This window comes from Oncorhynchus keta, chromosome 36 (genome assembly GCF_023373465.1).
Source record: "Oncorhynchus keta strain PuntledgeMale-10-30-2019 chromosome 36, Oket_V2, whole genome shotgun sequence".
Taxonomy (NCBI): domain Eukaryota; kingdom Metazoa; phylum Chordata; class Actinopteri; order Salmoniformes; family Salmonidae; genus Oncorhynchus; species Oncorhynchus keta.
In genome coordinates this window covers 27,090,194-27,106,164 of record NC_068456.1, presented here as the reverse complement: position 1 = coordinate 27,106,164, position 15,971 = coordinate 27,090,194, and the positions used below count along the sequence as shown (strand labels likewise).

General features: G+C 46.3%; 1 protein-coding gene across 1 annotated transcript in view; it reads right to left on the bottom strand.

Annotated features, from left to right (window-relative positions):
* LOC118369854 (leucine-rich melanocyte differentiation-associated protein-like) overlaps positions 1-15,971 on the bottom strand; it is a 522,398-nt gene that overhangs the window by 73,624 nt on the left and 432,803 nt on the right. The window lies entirely within an intron of this gene.

Here is a 15,971-nt window from a genome sequence, read left to right as displayed (position 1 = left end):
ACACCACAGCTTTAAGGTAGTATTCTACTGTACCACACCACAGCTTTAAGGTAGTATTCTACTGTACCACACCACAGCTTTAAGGTTTAAGGTAGTATTCTACTGTACCACACCACAGCTTTAAGGTAGTATTCTACTGTACCACACCACAGCTTTAAGGTAGTATTCTACTGTACCACACCACAGCTTTAAGGTAGTATTCTACTGTACCACACCACAGCTTTAAGGTAGTATTCTACTGTACCACACCACAGCTTTAAGGTAGTATTCTACTGTACCACACCACAGCTTTAAGGTAGTATTCTACTGTACCACACCACAGCTTTAAGGTAGTATTCTACTGTACCACACCACAGCTTTAAGGTAGTATTCAGCTTTGCACACTCTTGGCATTCTCTCGACCAGCTTCACCTGGAAACTCACATTTGGACTCATCTGACCAAAAGACAGATTTCCACCAGTCTAATGTCCATTGCTCATGTTTCTTGGCCCATGCAAGTCTATTCTTCTTATTGTTGTCCTTTAGTAGTGGTTTCTTTGCAGCAATTCGACCATGAAGGCCTGATTCACGTAGTCTGCTCTGGACAGTTGAAGTTGAGATGTGTCTGTTACTTGAACTCTGTGAAGCATTTATTTTGTCTGCAATTTCTGAGGCTGGTAACTCTAATGAACTTATCCTCCGCAGCAGAGGCGGTCATGAGGGCCAGTGTCATCATAGCTCTTGATGGTTTTTGCGACTGCACTTGAAGAAACTTTAAATGTTCTTGAAATTTTCCGCATTGATTGCCCTTCATGTCTTAATGTAATGATGAACTGTCGTTTCTCTTTGCTTATTTGAGCTGTTCTTGCCAAAATATGTCTTCTGTATACCAACACTACCTTGTCACAACACAACTGATTGCGTCAAACACATTAAGGAGGAAAGAAATTCCACAAATTGACTTTTAACAAGGTACACCTGTAAATTGAAATGCATTCCAGGTGACTACCGCATGAAGCTGGTTGAGAGAATGGCAAGAGTGTGCAAAGCTGTCATCAAAACAAACGGGTGGCTACTTTGAAGAATCTCAAATCTCAAATATATTTGATTTAACATTTTTTGGTTACTACATGATTCCATATGTGTTATTCCATAGTTTTGATGATTTCACTATTATTCTACAATGTAGAACATAGTAAACATAAAGAAAAACCTTGAATGAGTAGGTTTGTCCAAACTTTTGACTGGTACTGTACATGTATATAAGATATTGTTGAAACAATTGATTTTCAGGAAAAACTCTTTAAATGAATGATCAAGGAAAACAACATATGTATGCAAATATTCTAAGATATTATAAACTCAGCAAAGAATGTAACATCCCTTTTTCAGGAGAGTATTTCAAAGATAATTAGTAAAAATCCAAATAATTTCAGAGATTTTAATTGTAAAGGGTTTAAACACTGTTTCCCATGCTTGTTCAATTAACCATAAACAATTAATGATGTGGAACGGTCATTAAGACACTAATAGCTTACAGACGGTAGGCAATTAAGGTCATAGTTATGAAAACTTAGGACACTAAAGAGGCCTTTCTACTGACTCTGAAAATCACCAAAAGAAAGTTACCCAGGGTCCCTGCTCATCTGTGTGAACATGCCTTAGGCATGCTGCAAGGAGGCATGAGGACTGCAGATGTGGCCAGGGCAATAAATTGCAATGTCCGTACTGTGAGACGCCTAAGACAGCGCTACAGGGAGACAGGACGGACAGCTGATCGTCCTCGCAGTGGCAGACCACGTGTAACAACACCTGCACAGGATCGATACATCCAAACATTACACCTGCGGAACAGGTACAGGATGGCAACAATAACTGCCCGAGTTACACCAGGAACGCACAATTCCTCCATCAGTGGTCAGACTGTCCACAATAGGCTGAGAGAGGCTGGACTGAGGGCTTGTAGGCCTGTTGTAAGGCAGGTCCTCACCAGACATCACCGGCAACAACGTCGCTATGGGCACAAACCCACCATCGCTGGACCAGACAGGACTGGCAAAAAGTGCTCTTCACTGACGAGTCGTGGTTTTGTCTCATCATGGGTGATGGTCGGACTCGCGTTTATCATCGAAGGAATGAGCGTTACACCGAGGCCTGAATTCTGGAGCGGGATCAATTTGGAGGTGGAGGGTCCGTCATGGTCTGGGGCGGTGTGTCACAGCATCATCGGACTGAGCTTGTTGTCATTGCAGGCAATCTCAACACTGCGTCACAGGGAAGACATCCTCCTCCCTCATGTGGTACCCTTCCTGCAGGCTCATCTTGACATGACCCTCCAGCATGACAATGCCACCAGCCATACTGCTCGTTCTGTGTGTGATTTCCTGCAGGACAGGAATGTCAGTGTTCTCAATCCCATTGAGCACGCCTGGGACCTGTTGGATCGGAGGGTGAGGGCTAGGGCCATTCCCCCCAGAAAAGTCCAGGAACTTGCAGGTGCCTTGGTGGAAGAATGGGGTAACATCTCACAGCAAGAGCTGGAGAATCTGGTGCAGTCCATGAGGAGGAGATGCACTGCAGTGCTAAATACAGCTCGTGGCCACACCAGATACTGACTGTTACTTTTGATTTTGACCCCCCTCCTTTGTTCAGGGACACATTATTCCATTTCTGTTAGTCACATGTCTGTGGAACCTGTTCAGTTTATGTCTCAGTTGTTGAATCTTGTTGTGTTCTTACAAATATTTCACATGTTAAGTTTGCTGAAAATAAATGCAGTTGACAGTGAGTGAGAGGACGTTTTTTTTTGTTGCTGAGTTTATTTCATGAATCACTTACATTTTGTTCAATATGGGGAAATCTACATATTCCTGAATGCATTAGTTTAACTCTCAAGCTGACCCTTAAGCCTTGAATTCTGAAAAAAAACATTCTGAATTGAGAACAACCCTGCTCCTGTGTTCCTCTCCTGACCCCACAAAGACCCTCTTAATCCTGCTGCTTGTCCACAAAGACCTTCCTACCAGTCACCACCCACAGACTGAGATGAGGGTCGGGGGAGGTAGGGGGGTAGTGGTTGGATAGGAGGCAAAGTTCTGGGGTGGCCCCTACTTATGGGTCGGCAGGGATGGCAATCAGGTGCGGCACCCCAAAAGTGGTCCATTGTCCACATCAGAGCATTGCTGCGATCCCCCTCCAGCTGCACCTGACGCCCTCTACGCCCCTTCTCCCTCCCTACCACCTCATGCCACGTCAACTGATCAAACATCCACCCTCCCTTCCCTCTACCTCTCCTCCCCTATCCACCATCACCCCACTTGCAGAACATTCATCAGCCAGTTCTCCCTCTCTCTTTTTCCAATAATCTCTGTCCTCTCAATCTATTCCTCTTTCTCTCCCTCTCTCTACCAGGCTTTCAGTCTTTCTTTACCCCCCCCCCTTCTTTCACTCTCTCCCTCCCCTGCTACCCTGACACTGTCTTTCTTTACCCCCCCTTCTTTCACTCTCTCCCTCCCCTGCTACCCTGACACTGTCTTTCTTTACCCCCCCCCCTTCTTTCACTCTCTCCCTCCCCTGCTACCCTGACACTGTCTTTCTTTACCCCCCCTTCTTTCACTCTCTCCCTCCCCTGCTACCCTGACACTGTCTTTCTTTACCCCCCCTTCTTTCACTCTCTCCCTCCCCTGCTACCCTGACACTGCCCATTCCATGTTTTCAACGTGTTTTGTCTCATGTCAGCAAGTAATAACTGACTATGAGGCTCAATAGGTCCAGTAATCCCTAGCTTGGACTTCGTGTGCCTTTAGCAAACTGGAATAATAGATGTAATATTATAACAAATATATGCTGCATATTCAGATCAAAAAGGAGCTTTAGAGAAATAAGAAGCCAATGGATTGAAGAGGGCCTGAGATCACATTAACACTGAGGAATGCTAAAAGAGAACATACATAATGTTTAAAACACACAGAGAGGAGGAGACACTGTGGACTACAAGTCATTATAGCTACCAGCCTCTCTCTGTCGCTCTCTCTCGGGCTGTCTCGCTCTCTGTCTCTCTCTCGTAGCTGTTCCTGCACTGAGCAGAGGGGGGTGCTGCAGTGTCATCTATTTAAGAGCCTCCCTTTAATCTCTCTCTCTCCCTCCCTCCTTCCCATCTATCTGTGCTGTCCAGAGTAGTATGCCCAAGGCATAGGCTGTGTTCACATCGTTGTAGTCTGTGTTGTGTGAGTTATCAACACAGTTTAGGATAATATGACACAGATTATAGGCTGGGGAGAAGGACGGCAGAAATCTCTCTGATAATGGTTCTGAACAGAGGACAGTGTACATAGCAGCTCTACTCCCAATAGGGACAAGAGAGAGAGAGAGAGAGAGAGAGAGAGAGAGAGAGAGAGAGAGAGAGAGAGAGAGAGAGAGAGAGAGAGAGAGAGAGAGAGAGGAGAACATCGAGATGAGGGCATGTAGAATATTTGATGAATATGTTCCAACATTATGTCTATATCAGTATTGTGGTGAAGTGAGGTGTTTCTCAGATAGGCAGAGTCATTGGCAAACAGCGCCAAATGTTATGTTCAAATACAGTGCACTACAAAGTACACTAGAGTGTCAATTGAGTCTCAGGCATATCTCTGAATGGAGTGCCTTGTTCGTAAGGAGGGAGGTAGATTCCTCCCTACCTCTCGCCTCACCTCGACCTCCCTCCTTAAGACTGACCAGCGATACAATGTAATCAGGGTGAGCAAGGTTACGTTGTAGGGGTCTAGTGATGTAAACACTAGCCTCCTTTTATCTGCCCCTGCATCTGGACAAGCAGACAAAGTGCTAAAAGGAAATAAATGGGGCCTGACAGCCACATCAAAGGGTTCAGCCAGCGGCTTACTGCTACTTAAGGCACAGGAATGCTGTTGCTAAGCATCAGACTACAACCTATCAGGGCCCAAGGAGTACACGGAGTGACCGAGTACTGGGCCTTGGAGAGTAACGAGGGAGAGGGGGGGTGTTGGGGGGAGAGAGAAAGAAGGAGAGAGGGAGAAAGAGATGGGGGGGAAGAGAGAGGAGGGGAAGATAGGGAGAGGAAAAGTGAGGAAGAACGAGGGAAAAGGAGAGAGTATCTTGACAGTGAGGGGAGGCTAGGGACTCTAGGAGGTTTTGTAGCTTAAAGCAATTGTTAGAAGAAACAAGCTTTCTGTTTTGTTTTCTCTTGACACCATTGCTACTCTTTGCACTTGCAAAAGACATGTCTTTTGAAATGTTTTCTCTTTGGGTCTATATAAAAGATCTTTATTTTGTGTGCGTGAAACTTTTTTCATCATTTCCTTTAGCACTTGCACTGCTTTTCGAGATCAGACGAGACAGAAGTTATACATTTATTTGAGTCAACATTTAATACTGGCCTGACACATTTTCATAATACTGTAATGGCATTTTGTGCTTCATTCCTCTGATGTTCGAGGTTATGAACATAAGCACACATAAACATCCTGAAAAACAAAGATGCAAAACAAGAGACAGAAAATGAGGTGGAGACACTGACTAACAATACCAAAATAAAATAACAGTTACTATTTACAATGGCAAACAGACACAATGTTCTAATTTAGACACAAAGACAATTCTCTTATTCAAAGTTAAACTACAGTTTAAACGTCAATAGTAGCAAAGTTGACTACGTAGCAGAGGAACATTTAAAAGCCGAAAACAAATTATAGTTGCATGTCTTTGACAAAGAAAAACTTAGTGCCTAGCAAATGAACAAGTCAAGTCAAATCTTGAATAAAACAAATCGGTGTGTGTTTTTGAGGAGAACATATCTGCATTGGTATGCTGGAAATAATGAGTTAGTTCAGCACAGTAACAGCATCAACTAAGAGAGAAAGTACTTTTAAGGAAACACTTTTAAACCTTTGACCTTGATAACGTGCCCACACACTCACATGCACAAACACATACACACGCACATACACACAAACATACATACACACACACACACAAAATGACACACGCACACATACACACACGTACACACGCACGCACGCACGCACACACACACACACACACACACACACACACACACACACACACACACACACACACACACACACACACACACACACACACACACACACACACACACACACACAGCAAGATACACTTTGTTAGAGTGTTCCTTTAATGATTCTCCAGTTCTACTCCAGTGAATGGATCATATGATTGCTGATCATAAGACCAGCAAGTATTTGGGGTTGTTTTGCTCAGTGCATAAAGTGAAGGTTGTAGTACTAGAAGACACTACTACCCTGCCTGTGCAAAGCTTAGTATTAAACACACACACACACAACAGTGTTAAACAAGCAAAGGTCGTCTCAGTACAGGAAGTTAATCGGCCGTATCACCAACTCTTAGATGATAATAGGTCTAGGTTTGTTTTTAAAAAGCCCCTCGGATGACCTTTTCATTTGAATGCCTCTCAGAATCAGAAAGGGTCATTTAAAGTCAAGTGAAAACATGTAGTTGTATTGTAGTGAAGTATAAGGCTTAGTACACGCTTCAGAATGTTCCTTATTCAGCTATGACCTTTCCACTGCTGGGCTGACTGAATCTGTGTACCATCTACCATGTCCATAATAACCATTAAGATTATACAGGATAGTTTAACTAAGTATATTAGTAACATATTAGTGGTGTTCCATCCAGTCTGGTTAGAATAATGGACAGCACTTAGGCCGGTAACGACTCCAGTCTTAATGTAAGGTGATCACTGATGCAGGCTGGGAGTAGTTATTCCCTACAGTTTATTACGCTGTTGGAAACACTATTGATATCTGAATGAGATACAAGTATGTAACATTAATAAACAATGTCATAAGCAGCCATTAAACTGAAAGTGTAAGCTATTGTACGGTATAATGTACAGACTTGTTAGAGTTGACCTCACCTAGTGTTGAATTTGTCCACTAAATTCAAGGACAGTTGTCATGTCAACTCCTCCCAGCATCATGTTGGATGAGACATTTCTTCAATCACTTGAGATTCCTGTCCTTCTTTCCCGTTCCACTCCAGCACACATACTGTATGATCCCCCCCCCCTCTCTCTCACACACACACACACACACACACACACACACACACACACACACACACACACACACACACACACACACACACACACACACACACGGAGAGAGGCTCAGAAGTGTGACATATCATGAGGCTTTCTGTTCCGATTAGAGGCTATAGCTAAAATCAGAGCTGTTTTCCAACACAGTGTGTGTGTGTGTGTGTGTGTGTGTGTGTGTGTGTGTGTGTGTGTGTGTGTGTGTGTGTGTGTGTGTGTGTGTGTGTGTGTGTGTGTGTGTGTGTGTGTGTGTGTGTGTGTGTGTGTGTGTTGGCTGGATGGATGGGTAGGATGTTTAATAATTGAAGAGTCGGGGAGCAGGCCTGTCACACAGCCGCCTTGTCTGGAATGTTTCCTATGCAATTAGACGGCGGGACACATTTGAAGACGACCCACCAAAAAGAGCAGCACGAAAATAAGTGACATCTGAAACTTAAAGGAAATTATCTCTTCACACGAGTGAAATGTGAAGGTTACTTAGCAATGCTTAACTCAGAGATGTGGCTGTATGAAGTGTGAGTTTGTGTGTGTTTAACTCAGAGATATGGCTGTGGCTGTGTGTGTGTGTGTGTGTGTGTGTGTGTGTGTGTGTGTGTGTGTGTGTGTGTGTGTGTGTGTGTGTGTGTGTGTGTGTGTGTGTGTGTGTGTGTGTGTGTGTGTGTGTGTGTGTGTGTGTGTGTGTGTGTGTGTGTGTGTGTGGTTGACTCAGGCCCCATTTTTTTTTTTACTTACAAGAGCTTCAGTCAAGGGAGATCACAGAAGGAATGGAAACTAATTTTGACTCGGGGCGTACGGAGAGATAGAGATAGAAACATCATAAAATCTGTGGAAATAATGAGATCTCTTGATGTTTTCTGGAAGATATGGCATGACGCCTACAGATGCACTCCTCATATATACACCTAAAGACACAGACACAGTCCCACTCACACACTCCTAACCCCAGAACACACACTGTAGTCCGACAGCACAGTATTGCACGTATGGTACAAAGACCGGTACTGTATACACACATATTCATAGTACTGTGTAAACACACTTCATTCTGTCACATACAGACACATACTACACAGGCCAAACACAAACCAATCTATCAATTACTTCAAGTGTTCATTGGAATAACGGACAACCATGGAAAAAGCTAATGTGTCTATTTTTGTTATAATTTCCCAGGCTCCTTGACCCGAGTCAGAAAAACCTTCCAAAAGCCATTTTTTCTGCATTTTTTATTTCCAGGCTGCAACGATAATACTGTCATCTCCACAACATATCGTAAATCACAGCCCAACGAGCTACACACATCCTCCCCCTCCTGTTCCAGGGTGAGACAGACAGACAGTAAGGAAGGCAGGCAGACAGATACACAGGCACAGAGAAAGTAGTGCCCAACACAGTTTAATTACAACATTTTGTTCCAACAGTACGGTGGCTCGTGACATCATGTTGTTGAACCGGTAGCTCTGCATCTGTCCTCGTGGCTCGTGACATCATGTTGTTGAACCTGTACGGTGGCTCGTGACATCATGTTATTGAACCGGTACTGTGGCTCGTGACATCATGTTGTTGAACCAGTACTGTGGCTCGTGACATCATGTTGTTGAACCGGTACTGTGGCTCGTGACATCATGTTGTTGAACCAGTACTGTGGCTCGTGACATCATGTTGTTGAACCGGTACTGTGGCTCTTGACATCATGTTGTTGAACCGGTACTGTGGCTCGTGACATCATGTTATTGAACCGGTGTGTTGGCTCGTGACATCGTGTTGTTGAACTGGTACTGTGGCTCGTGACATCTTGTTGTTGAACTGGTATGGTGGCTCGTGATATCTTGTTGTTGAACCGGTATGCTGGCTCGTGACATTGTGTTGTTGAACCGGTACGGTGGCTCGTGACATCGTGTTGTTGAACTGGTACTGTGGCTCGTGACATCATGTTGTTGAACCGGTACTGTGGCTCGTGATATCGTGTTGTTGAACCGGTACTGTGGCTCGTGATATCTTGTTGTTGAACCGGTACTGTGGCTCGTGATATCGTGTTGTTGAACTGGTACTGTGGCTCGTGATATCGTGTTGTTGAACCGGTACTGTGGCTCGTGATATCGTGTTGTTGAACCGGTACTGTGGCTCGTGATATCGTGTTGTTGAACCGGTACTGTGGCTCGTGACATCGTGTTGTTGAACCGGTACTGTGGCTCGTGATATCTTGTTGTTGAACCGGTACTGTGGCTCGTGATATCTTGTTGTTGAACCGGTACTGTGGCTCGTGATATCGTGTTGTTGAACTGGTACTGTGGCTCGTGATATCGTGTTGTTGAACCGGTACGCTGGCTCGTGATATCTTGTTGTTGAACCGGTACTGTGGCTCGTGATATCGTGTTGTTGAACTGGTACTGTGGCTCGTGACATCATGTTGTTGAACTGGTACGGTGGCTCGTGATATCTTGTTGTTGAACCGGTGTGCTGGCTCGTGACATCGTGTTGTTGAACCGGTACGCTGGCTCGTGACATTGTGTTGTTGAACCGGTACGGTGGCTCGTGACATTGTGTTGTTGAACCGGTACGGTGGCTCGTGACATCGTGTTGTTGAACCGGTACTGTGGCTCGTGATATCTTGTTGTTGAACCGGTACTGTGGCTCGTGATATCTTGTTGTTGAACCGGTACTGTGGCTCGTGACATCATGTTATTGAACTGGTACGGTGGCTCGTGATATCTTGTTGTTGAACCGGTGTGTTGGCTCGTGACATTGTGTTGTTGAACTGGTACGGTGGCTCGTGATATCTTGTTGTTGAACCGGTGTGCTGGCTCGTGATATCGTGTTGTTGAACCGGTGTGCTGGCTCGTGACATCGTGTTGTTGAACCGGTACGGTGGCTCGTGACATCGTGTTGTTGAACCGGTACTGTGGCTCGTGATATCTTGTTGTTGAACCGGTACGGTGGCTCGTGATATCTTGTTGTTGAACTGGTACGGTGGCTCGTGATATCATGTTGTTGAACCGGTGTGCTGGCTCGTGACATCATGTTGAACATTGTGTTGTTGAACTGGTACGGTGGCTCGTGACATCGTGTTGTTGAACCGGTGTGCTGGCTCGTGATATCATGTTGTTGAACCGGTACGGTGGCTCGTGATATCGTGTTGTTGAACCGGTGTGCTGGCTCGTGATATCATGTTGTTGAACCGGTACGGTGGCTCGTGACATCGTGTTGTTGTTGAACTGGTACGGTGGCTCGTGATATCTTGTTGTTGAACTGGTACGGTGGCTCATGATATCATGTTGTTGAACTGGTACGGTGGCTCGTGACATCATGTTGTTGAACTGGTACGGTGGCTCATGACATCATGTTGTTGAACTGGTACGGTGGCTCGTGATATCTTGTTGTTGAACCGATATGCTGGCTCGTGATATTGTGTTGTTGAACTGGTATGCTGGCTCGTGACATTGTGTTGTTGAACCGGTATGCTGGCTCGTGACATTGTGTTGTTGAACTGGTATGCTGGCTCGTGACATTGTGTTGTTGAACTGGTATGCTGGCTCGTGACATTGTGTTGTTGAACTGGTATGCTGGCTCGTGACATTGTGTTGTTGAACTGGTATGCTGGCTCGTGACATTGTGTTGTTGAACTGGTATGCTGGCTCGTGACATTGTGTTGTTGAACTGGTACGGTGGCTCGTGACATTGTGTTGTTGAACTGGTACGGTGGCTCGTGACATCGTGTTGTTGAACTGGTACGGTGGCTCGTGACATCGTGTTGTTGAACTGGTACGCTGGCTCGTGACATTGTGTTGTTGAACTGGTACTGTGGCTCGTGATATCTTGTTGTTGAACCGGTACTGTGGCTCGTGACATCATGTTGTTGAACTGGTACGGTGGCTCGTGATATCTTGTTGTTGAACCGGTGTGTTGGCTCGTGACATTGTGTTGTTGAACTGGTACGGTGGCTCGTGATATCTTGTTGTTGAACCGGTGTGCTGGCTCGTGACATTGTGTTGTTGAACTGGTATGCTGGCTCGTGACATCATGTTGTTTAACCGGTACGGTGGCTCTTGATATCTTGTTTTTGAACCGGTGTGCTGGCTCGTGACATTGTGTTGTTGAACCGGTGTGCTGGTTCGTGATATCTTGTTGTTGAACTGGTGTGTTGGCTAGTGACATCATGTTGTTGAACCTGTACTGTGGCTCGTGACATCATGTTGTTGTTTTTCAAAAATCTGCATGAGAGAGATAGCCTTCCTCTCATGCTCCTTCCTTCCCCTGCTCTACCTCCCTCTCTATCTCCCGACTTCCCCCCTCTCTATCTCCCTACTTCCCCCCTCTCTATCTCCCTACTTCCCCCCTCTCTATCTGCCTACTTCCCTACCTCTATCTCTCCTTCCTTCCCCCCTCTCTACCTCCCTCTCTATCTCCCTACTTCCCCCCTCTCTATCTCCCTACTTCCCCCCGCTCTACCTCCCTCTCTATCTGCCTACTTCCCTACCTCTCTCTCTCCTTCCTTCCCCCCTCTCCAGCTCCCTACTTCCCCCCTCTCTATCTCCCTACTTCCCCCCTCTCTATCTCCCTACTTCCCCCCACTCTACCTCCCTCTCTATCTGCCTACTTCACTACCTCTCTCTCTCTCTCTCCTTCCCTTCCTTTCTTCCCTCCCTCCCTCTCTACAGCAGGACTTATGAAGGTGAGTGTCTGCATGACAGGCAGAGAATAAAATAGACAAACCCAGGGATAAAAATGAAATCAAAAGTAGCCTTCTCGACCAGTAATTGCACTGCTTCGCTGAGCTCTCAGATATATGAAGGTGATTTACTGTCCGCCACGCCACCACAGATCAGGAGGCCCTCGCAGAGAAACACTTGTGCTATGAAATTGTTTAAATCTCATCAAGTTCTGCTTTCACAGCAGACCATAAATCACAAAGTCTGTTATCATAGACCTCCATGAGCGGCTGTGAGGCAGGCAATGGATTGTGGGTATATATAATCTTGACTGAGCAAACAGGCAGGGAGGACTGAAATGCCTTCATATTAGCCGTGGTGGTGGTGGTTGGTGCAGCTGGAGGACCACTGACTACACTACCGCTGGGTCAGTGACTACACTACCGCTGGGTCAGTGACTACACTACCATTGGGTCACTGATTACACTACAGCTGGGTCAGTGACTACACTACAGCTGGGTCACTGACTACACTACAGATGGGTCAGTGACTACACTACCGTTGGGTCACTGACTACACTACAGCTGGGTCACTGTATACACTACAGTTGGGTCACTGACTACACTACAGCTGGGTCACTGACTACACTACCGTTGGGTCACTAACTACACTACCGCTGGGTCACTGACTACACTACAGCTGGGTCACTGACTACACGAAATCTGGGTAACTGACTACATTACCGCTGGGTCAGTGACTACACTACAGCTGGGTCACTGACTACACTACAGCTGGGTCACTGACTACACTACCGTTGGGTCACTGACTACACTACAGCTGGGTCAGTGACTACACTACTGTTGGGTCACTGACTACACTACCATTGGGTCACTGACTACACTACAGCAGGGTCACTGACTACACTACAGCAGGGTCACTGACTACACTACAGCTGGGTCACTGACTACACTACCGTTGGGTCACTGACTACACTACAGCTGGGTCAGTGACTACACTACAGCTGGACCACTGACTACACTGCCGCTGGGTCACTGACTACACTACCGCTGGGTCACTGACTACACTACCGCTGGGTCACTGACTACACTACCGCTGGGTCACTGACTACACTACCGCTGGGTCACTGACTACACTACCGCTGGGTCACTGACTACACTGCCGCTGGGTCACTGACTACACTACCGTTGGGTCACTGACTACACTACAGCTGGGTCAGTGACTACACTACAGCTGGACCACTGACTACACTGCCGCTGGGTCACTGACTACACTACCGCTGGGTCACTGACTACACTACCGCTGGGTCACTGACTACACTGCCGCTGGGTCACTGACTACACTACCGCTGGGTCACTGACTACACTGCCGCTGGGTCACTGACTACACTACCGCTGGACCACTGACAACACTGCAGCTGGCGGACCACTGACAACACTGCAGCTGGGTCAATGACTACACTACAGCTGGGCACCCACTGACTACACTGCAGCTGGACAACAACTGACTACACTACAGCTGGACAACAAGTGACTACACTGCAGCTGGACAACAACTGACTACACTACAGCTGGACAACAAGTGACTACACTGCAGCTGGACTACTGACTACACTGCAGCTGGACAACAACTGACTACACTACAGCTGGACAACAAGTGACTACACTGCAGCTGGACTACTGACTACACTGCAGCTGGACAACAACTGATTACACTGCAGCTGGACTACTGACTACACTGCAGCTGGACAACAACTGATTACACTGCAGCTGGACAACAACTGATTACACTGCAGCTGGACTACTGACTACACTGCAGCTGGACAACAACTGATTACACTGCAGCTGGACAACAACTGACTCCACTGCAGCTGGACAACAACTGACTACAATGCAGCTGGACAACAACTGACTACACTGCAGCTGGGTCAATGACTACACTGCAGCTGGATGACTGACTACACTGCAGCTGGACAACAACTGACTACACTACAGCTGGACTACTGACTACACTGCAGCTGGACAACAAGTGACTACACTGCAGCTGGACTACTGACTACACTGCAGCTGGACAACAACTGATTTATAATGCAGCTGGACTACTGACTACACTGCAGCTGGACAACAACTGATTACACTGCAGCTGGACAACAACTGACTACACTACAGCTGGACAACAACTGACTACACTGCAGCTGGACAACAACTGACTACACTGCAGCTGGACAACAACTGACTACACTGCAGCTGGACAACAACTGACTACACTGCAGCTGGACAACAACTGACTACACTGCAGCTGGACAACAACTGACTACACTGCAGCTGGACAACAAGTGACTACAATGCAGCTGGACAACAGCTGACTACACTGCAGCTGGACAACAACTGACTACACTGCAGCTGGACAACAGCTGATTACACTGCAGCTGGACAACAACTGACTACACTGCAGCTGGACAACAACTGACTACACTGCAGCTGGACAACAACTGATTACACTGCAGCTGGACTACTGACTACACTGCAGCTGGACAACAACTGATTACACTGCAGCTGGACAACAACTGACTCCACTGCAGCTGGACAACAACTGACTACAATGCAGCTGGACAACAACTGACTACACTACAGCTGGTGGACCACTGACTGTGATGGATATCAAATTTCCTCCACTCTGCATCTATTACCTGCTAATTGTTACGACATACATTTCTTGTCAACAAGAAAACGGTAAATTAATTAAGTAAAAAAATGCACTTGTGATTGTGTTTACAATCCCAACAGGGAGGGTGAAGCCCAGGGCATTGTTCAAGTAAATTAATTTACTGCTGGGGTGGAGTTAAAGTTTGTCATAAAGACACAGACAGACAGGCCAATATAATACAGGAGTCCCGGTACCAGACAGACAGGCCAATATAATACAGGAGTCCCAGTACCAGACAGAAAGGCCAATATAATACAGGAGTCCCAGTACCAGACAGAAAGGCCAATATAATACAGGAGTCCCGGTACCAGACAGACAGGCCAATATAATACAGGAGTCCCGGTACCAGACAGACAGGACAATATAATACAGGAGTCCCGGTACCAGACAGACAGGCCAATATAATACAGGAGTCCCAGGGACAATACCAGACAGACAGGCCAATATAATACAGGAGTCCCAGTACCAGACAGACAGGACAATATAATACAGGAGTCCCAGTACCAGACAGACAGGCCAATATAATACAGGAGTCCCAGTACCAGACAGACAGGACAATATAATACAGGAGTCCCGGTACCAGACAGACAGGCCAATATAATACAGGAGTCCCAGTACCAGACAGACAGGCCAATATAATACAGGAGTCCCGGTACCAGACAGACAGGCCAATATAATACAGGAGTCCCAGTACCAGACAGAAAGGCCAATATAATACAGGAGTCCCAGTACCAGACAGACAGGCCAATATAATACAGGAGTCTCAGTACCAGACAGACAGGCCAATATAATACAGGAGTCCCAGTACCAGACAGACAGGCCAATATAATACAGGAGTCCCGGTACCAGACAGACAGGCCAATATAATACAGGAGTCCCAGTACCAGACAGACAGGACAATATAATACAGGAGTCCCAGTACCAGACAGACAGGACAATATAATACAGGAGTCCCAGTACCAGACAGACAGGACAATATAATACAGGAGTCCCAGTACCAGACAGACAGGCCAATATAATACAGGAGTCCCAGTACCAGACAGACAGGCCAATATAATACAGGAGTCCCAGTACCAGACAGACAGGCCAATATAATACAGGAGTCCCAGTACCAGACAGACAGGCCAATATAATACAGGAGTCCCAGTACCAGACAGACAGGCCAATATAATACAGGAGTCCCAGTACCAGACAGACAGGACAATATAATACAGGAGTCCCGGTACCAGACAGACAGGCCAATATAATACAGGAGTCCCAGTACCAGACAGACAGGACAATATAATACAGGAGTCCCAGTACCAGACAGACAGGCCAATATAATACAGGAGTCCCAGTACCAGACAGACAGGCCAATATAATACAGGAGTCCCAGTACCAGACAGACAGGCCAATATAATACAGGAGTCCCAGTACCAGACAGACAGGCCAATATAATACAGGAGTCCCAGTACCAGACAGACAGGCCAATATAATACAGGAGTCCCAGTACCAGACAGAC